This window comes from Oryzias melastigma, linkage group LG10 (assembly GCF_002922805.2).
Source record: "Oryzias melastigma strain HK-1 linkage group LG10, ASM292280v2, whole genome shotgun sequence".
Lineage (NCBI taxonomy): Eukaryota > Metazoa > Chordata > Actinopteri > Beloniformes > Adrianichthyidae > Oryzias > Oryzias melastigma.
In genome coordinates, this window is record NC_050521.1 from 17,082,432 (window position 1) to 17,088,431 (window position 6,000).

Below are 6,000 nucleotides of genomic sequence, written 5' to 3' on the forward strand. Positions count from 1 at the left end.
ATTGTAAAAATACTTAAAAGCTAAGCTAAAAATATGAGTTTTCAGTCTTTTCTTCTTCATAAAAAAAAAAAAAAAAACACGCTGGATGACGCCCTCACATCCTCAGGCATGTTGTTCTACAGTCGAAGCCAAAAAGTGCTGAAATGTGGTCTTACCGTGAGTTTATGTTCTGACCTCTGGGACCACCAGCAGACCTGCGCCTGAGAACTTAAGGCCTCTGGGAGGGTCATAAATAAAAAGTATAGTTCTGATGGTCCAAAACCATGTACACTTTTATAGTGTAATAATAAAAATAACAATTTGTTTATGATTTTATGCAACGTCGTAACACATCAGAGGATAAAATCTATTCTCTCTCTCTCGCATCTCTTTTTCCTCCAGCAAGCATTTTTTTATAAGCCTTTCTCCTTCTGATGCTGGGACAGCTGGCATTAAGAGCCCTCAGCACTGCCTTGCCTCTTGTTAGGACATTATTGGCTATCATCAGTGCTGGTACAATGATAACAAGCTGCCAAGTGTGTTGCAATAGTACGAGTATCCTCATGCCATAGAAAACAGGGCACACCTCGTGCTAAACAGATCTCCAACCATCTTCAAGATCTACCGTCTGTTCTATTGGTTCTGGGGAACATCACAGTCCCTGTTCTTCTATAACGTTTTTAGCATAACTTGAAACAAGTGGATGCATCAGAACAGAACTTGTCGTGGTAAGTTCTACGTCACATCTACAAGTTTTTCCAACAGCATTCTTTTGACTGCTCCTGTTTCCCAACACAAGAAATTGCAATTTTAAGCTTAATTTACTTTTTATTTCTTCTCCATCATGAGAAAAATGTCACAAGAACATGTGAAAACTCCAAAAACACATTTTTTTTTATCTTTACATTCTGACTTTTGAACATGGTTTTGATTGTGCCAATACTCAGTCAATTACCTTCATAAAAGAATATGAAATATATTTCCATGTACAATTTGCCAGGAAATCAAGAGAAGATATAGATGCATATAAGTAAAAAGAGGGGAGAGTTAGTTAAATAAAAAAAAAACAAAAAAACAAATGGAAACAATATAAGCTATGAAAAGTATAGATGTGGAAAATGATGTCCCTCACGTGAACATATGTGGCAACAACAGCTGACTTACAGAATAAATCGTCTCTGTGAGCCTGTCGTACTCATCATGGAAACAATTTTCTCCCAATCTGTTGTAATGTCACTACAACTTTGACACTAAGTCAAATTGCAATTTTGAGGTTGTTGTGAAATAACAGCATGGCAATACACAGCTCTAAATGTGCAGAGCGCCCAATAATTGGAATGTGACGGCTAATGCTTATTAAACTATTTACTATTAAATGCTGCTTGTAGCTTTAAATACTGTACATTTTTAATTATCTAAGCCTTTATTGCAATCTGGCCAATTGATTAAAGTCTTGTGTTCAGAAACAGTTCTATCAGTAAAAATGTAATCAAGTGTGGTGTCAGGAATGCAACAAAACTGGACCCCAGGGAGCAGAGACAGGTTGATTTTCAGATGTGACTGCGCTGGAGCTGAGCAGGAACTTGATAATGGTTTTGATCAATTTAACTGAATCTTTTAATCAAAGAAAAATCATGGAAGTTTAGTAATTTATGAATGTTTTTAAACTCCTGGTCTCATAGAAGAAAAAATATTGAGGGACTATTACAAAGACCTAGTTCAAATCCTGACTGAGTCCTTTATGTGGGGAGTGTGTGTGTTCTCTTGTGAACTTCTGCTTCCTTCTATAACCTTATCTAAGAACACACTTCATAATCTAGATGGTGACTATATTGATCTTTAGGAGTGACCATGTGTGACCCTATGACTCTGCACTGGACTAAATGGCGATAGACGATAGATGGACCAATGATTGATATCAAGTTTTGCTCGGTTAAATAAAATACTTTTCTTTTTGATGATCCAGGTTTTTTGGCTGTGAAAATAAAAAGTCAAATACTTAATGAAAGTTTTGGCCTGCAGACAGAGAACCACTAAAACTCCCACTATGCTTCAGCTTCCCATAATGAACTAAGCCATTATTTTAGATGTTTTTACAAGCCAGGTTTTGTATTTGAGCAGAAAAAGAAATTGGTATAGACATAATGCATATTAGATCTGACCACTTTGGACGTTTGTCTTTCATTATGGCTTTACATAACCCTCTGCTGTTATTACACTCTACAAAAGGTAGAGAACTGAATTCATTTTTTTTGGGCTGACTCCAAAGCACTCCCTGCTTATTTATATAAGGATAATTTAAGGATAAATGTCATGAAGCACGGTAAATCACATTCAAGTCTGAATTAAATGTTTGAAATACAAAAATTCTAGAAAAGTTCTTCATTTCTGTGACCGGGGACTTATTCTTTCGAAGAGAAAGCACTTTAAGCATTACTACCTGACATGAAATACCACCCATCCCTCCGAAAATTCCTGTTTTAGTGTTCAGAGCAGACAATAAACCTGAACTCACACAAATGATGGATAATGCCTTCATCTCACAATTAAATATAAAAGCTTTTCTCCTGATTTATAGGCCAGTTAAAGGCAAAGTCAACTTTTCAAGCTGCCATCAGAAAGCAATGTTTTGAGTAATGAAACACGCTCTTGGCTAGCTGCGCACATTTTGCCACATTTGAGTAAGATAAATCAAGAATGAAAACAAAAAACAGTCACAGAGGTGGCAAATAGTTCGCCTCGGGCTTCTAAGTTGCTCATCATACTTGTTTAATAAAAGCCATCTGGCATTCCCACTGATGGAGCCTTAAAGTCAAGAGTTTAAGAGACTCACAGAAAGCTGTCCTGTCCTTTATGCACAAAATGACGACTTAGTCATGATCTTGTAGAACTTTTCTCATGATGGAGAACATGGAGAACAAGCTCCCTGCTCCTCTCCATTTTGATGTATCCACTTTCAGACACTTAAATCCATGTACATTATCTCCGATATTGCTCGCCATCTTGTCGCATTTATTTTGGTATTATGGATAAGAGAGGCCTGTAATTTTAGTCATAGGCATACCTTAGCTATAAGAGACAAAATAAGAAAAAAAAAACACATTTTCTGATTGTTAAAGAATTTATTTGTAAATTATGGAAATTAAGTATTTGTCAATAACAAATGTTCATCGTAATATTTTGTCACATACCCTTTGTTGGCAATGACAACAGTCAAACGTTTTCTGTAAGTCCTTTTAAGGTTTTCACAAACTGTTGGTGTTATTTTGGTCAATTCCTCCATGCAGATCTCCTCTAGAGCAGTGGTGTTTTCTGTCATCTTCAATGTTCTTGCTAATGGAAGGAGGTTTTCACTCTAGATATGACAATACATAGCCTCATTCATTCTTTTCTTTACATGGATCAGTCCTCTGGGATTTTTGGTCACCATTCTTGGGGTCATTTTGACCCTACGGGGTGAGATCTTGCAGGGAGCCCCAAATGGAGGAGGATTATCAGTGGTCTGGTATGTCTTCAATTTCCTGATAATTGGTCCCACAGATGTTTTTTGATTGCCTACCTATTGTAGATTCAGTCTTCCCATCCCGGTGCAGGTCAACAATGTTGTTTCTGTTGTCCTTTGACAGTTATTTGGTCTTGGCCAAAGTGGAGTTTGAAGTGGGACTGTTTGAGGTAGTGAACAGGTGTCTTGTATATAGATAACGAGTTCGAACAGGTGCCATTAATACAGATAACGAGTGGAGGACAGATGATCCTCTTACAGAGGAAGTTACAGGTCTGTGAGAGCCAGAAGTCTTAAACATAAGTCTTATATCTCATATATATCAGATTTATATTTAATTCACACACATATATATATATATATATATAGTATGTGCAACATTTGTATGACTATACCTCCCTTTTCATAAATTAAGTTAAAAAACGACCCCAAGCTGCTTCACTGCTACTCTAAATAGAAATTAAACAGAAAATACCCTAATTACAACGATTTTGAAAAGGTTGAAATTATTCCAATCATACAGAAATCGCCTTTCTGATCGCATGTATTGATGAGGACTGTTAAGGAGCCAGTGCCTCACCTGCCTCCCCTGACCTTGGATGAGTTGTTCTTTTAGGCCTTTAGTTGAGAAGCATTAGAACTGTTGAAGCGCTTGTTAAAGTTGGTGGATGAAGAATGTGGACAGGTACTCTAACCTGTATAGTTCTCACAACCCACAGGGTGAAAATGCTTAAATGGACTTGCATCAAAAATATTTAAAACATGTAAAAATAGAAATGTATGAGGGAGCTGTGTAATTTTAAATTAATAGATACACACTTTTGTAATTATTACTTTTTAATATTTTAGCTTATTTTTACAATCGCTGCATTTACACAGCTTCATATAAATACATCAGATGTCGGTGGACTGACATTGTTAAAAGTATCAATAAATCACTCAGTTTGTCTTCAAAATATTCAAACATTGTGACGCATACACATTATGATACATATCCCTTTGACAGCTCATGTCCTGACAAATTCATGACACATTTGATAAATGAAGCCAACCTGCAATCTGAAGGCTATCACCTCCATCCTGCTCTCTTCCACAATCACAGCAGTTATTGCTTCAGAAATAGCTTCTGTTGGTGACGACACCAGCCGCTCTTAAGAATCAAATGGTTTTATTGTGAGTTAGCCTCCTGCAGAATGTGATGAGCGGGTTCAAGGGTTTAGCACACTCCTCAAACACATCTTTAAATAGACCTAAAAGAGCAGATGGTTTATCAGGAGTTGTGTTGTTGGACTTGTGTCTGGGTCTTTCTTTCAGTACATCCTAAAGACCTTAACTCATGTAAGATCTTCAAGTCGACCCCTTCTTGACCCGGTGGCTTCATTACTGTTACGTCGATAGAAGTAAAAGGAGATGTTACGGTGAAAAACTACTAAAAAGATTTCAAGAGCATACATTTTTTGTTCCCTTGCCGTTGTTCTTTCAGTGGCTCTTATCTTTGATGGGTACCTTCAATGACATCCTTCTGTTTCCAAGAGAGTTAGGTAAGGACCTAATAAGCAGTGTTCCAAGTAGAAATCTTACAGATGAGAGCAGCGGGGAAAAACTTGATTTTCTCCACCGTCCTTATAATAGATTCAGCATTTCATCAAATATGAAGGTTAGACGTTTGATTTTTGCAGCCTTTTTGTCTCATCTTTTTCTACCACGTTAACCTTTTCTGGACAAAAAATTTTAGGACAAACCAGAAAGGAAATAGCTGTCTCAAAAACAACAACTCAAAGAAATTGACTTAACCTCTAAACATTTCTGAAAGAGTACAGGGACACCATCGAAATAAAACATTAAGAAGCTCATCAGAATAAAGTCGTACAATTATGAGAAAAAAGTTGTAGTTTTACGAGATTTTATTTAATAGAATTATGACAAAAATGTTATCCTTTCAAGTGGAAAGTTTTGGAAAAACAGTGTCTTCAAATTCGGACGTTACTATCACTCAATGATGTCATGAATAGTCGCCGGTCATCAACGTTAACGCGTAGCTGCTAGCGCTTGGGAAATGCATATTGATTTTACAACTTTAAAAAGTAATGCTAAACAAAAAAGTAATTACTTAGATTTAAACTTCTGTGCTTCTGAGCACACCCACGTGAAGAAATGCGTTTCTCCTCCACGCCACAAACGCGATGCGGATCACCCTACTGGCAGAGGGATAGCCAGGCTTAAGTTGGTACTGCTCCTCCTTAAAAAAACACTTTAGGATGCCACTACTGCTCAAATATCCCTACAATTGGAGCACCGTAGAGAGGCCAGAGGAGTAGGGAAGGAATTCGGGTTTGGTCATTAACTGAAGAGTTACAAGATTGAAGTATTAAATTTATGAGACAAAAGGCTGTTTACTAAGAAAAACGGCAACAACAAAAAATGAGAACCAATATAAGAGATGCAGAGCGATAGGGAAGTACTAAGTCCTTTAGTGAGTCAACATTGTTTTTTGGAAACTGATCCTCTTCAGAAGAAGA